This window comes from Perognathus longimembris, chromosome 11 (assembly GCF_023159225.1).
Source record: "Perognathus longimembris pacificus isolate PPM17 chromosome 11, ASM2315922v1, whole genome shotgun sequence".
Lineage (NCBI taxonomy): Eukaryota > Metazoa > Chordata > Mammalia > Rodentia > Heteromyidae > Perognathus > Perognathus longimembris.
In genome coordinates this window covers 7,941,102-7,942,750 of record NC_063171.1, presented here as the reverse complement: position 1 = coordinate 7,942,750, position 1,649 = coordinate 7,941,102, and positions in this window count along the sequence as shown.

Here is a 1,649-nt window from a genome sequence, read left to right as displayed (position 1 = left end):
CTTACATTATGCTATAGTATGTCTAGTGCTAACTTTAAAGAAGCATCAACATACATACACAAATACACAATCATATACACAACCTTAATTTCATTGCATAACATTTTCATTACATTCCACTTTGGAAAATGGGAAATGATAGGTAAGAATGAGTATAATATTAAAATTCCTCTTGTAATGTTTAAATAAATTGAAAGGAAAATTTTAGTATGACTTAAGTAGATTTGTCACTTTACAATAGAGTATTAGCCATTTGGTTTGGGAAGTTCTCTTGATACTTATTTGTAATATACTTTATCCATATGCAATGTTCAGTTATATAAATTCTCATATCAAGTAAGTACAAAATTTAATTTTAAATACTGATATCATTTACTGGCATCTTTACTTGAATATACAAATTAATGAATGACATAATATACATCTTTTAATGTTAAACATATTAATAATATTATGTGTATTCTTATTTAATTCTGTTTTGTCATTCTGAATGAAAATCTTTTCTATTGAATTATATATTTAATGAACTATGAAAATGAAGTATATAAGAACCTTGCTTCTTCAAAAGAAATAGGAGTTAAAAGGTAAACTTTTAAATATGGCTGGCAAAAATAAAACCATATACTAGCAATCTTGTCTTCAGAGAATTTTTAAAGCAAAAATTTCAGTGCGGTCATGGAAATTTCATAGAGTTGATACAGGAGGGCATTGTTTCTCAGGATCAATAATGAAATAGTGAAGAGGGGAGAAGAGACAGTGCTATGAAATCCACAGAGTAGATATTTGGGGAATTTAAGAAAGGAGGCCTAATGAACTTTGGAAAGTGTCTTGGGGTGGAGGTCTCAGGACTTGGCTACTAAGGATCCCATTTAAGATTTTGTCTTCTACCACAGCAGACCTTGAGAGGGCTGAGAACTGTACCTGGACAGACCTTTGATGAGCAAGGAATGAACAGGGAAAAGACATGCTCCATGCTACAGCAAACAAAGAAGATGTCTAGAAGGATTTAAGCCAGGCTAGAATGACATTTGCTCAGATCAACATTGAAACAGTGGGGTGTATAGACTTAATTCACTAGTCATGAGAACATCTTCATGCATGGTAACTTATCAGTTAATCTCCAGTAACTGTTTCCAAGGCATTGATCAGTTGATGCTTGGTGGCTCCTGGCAGATCTGTCCTGTGGCAGTTGGTTTGTATTCCCTGACAGTCGACACTGGTCACCCACACTGTTTCACTCCTCACCAGAATCACCCAGGAAGAGGCAGCTCAAGGAACTTGCTGGAGAACTGTGGTCCTGTGTGCATGCAGTATCATTCATTGGAGCTTCATTGGAGATAAATTGCATCACTTTGGGACAGGGATTAAAACAGAGACAAAAGGTGGGTCATAAATCTGAACCATTCACTGGGCTTACCCACTCTTTGTAAGATATCAGCTATTGCCATGCAGATGTGCTGTTTGGGAACAAAAGACTCATGGGCTTTTGGCTCATTGTTCCAGAGAATGAAACAAAGGTCCCAGCTTTCGTGCATCTGTCTCCAAGGAAATAACTCTTGTTTGGATCAATTTCTTATCACTTGTCACAGGCCAGTTTCTCTTTTTAAATGTTAGTGTCCTCAATTGTAAAAACACTGTCATTCATCTCA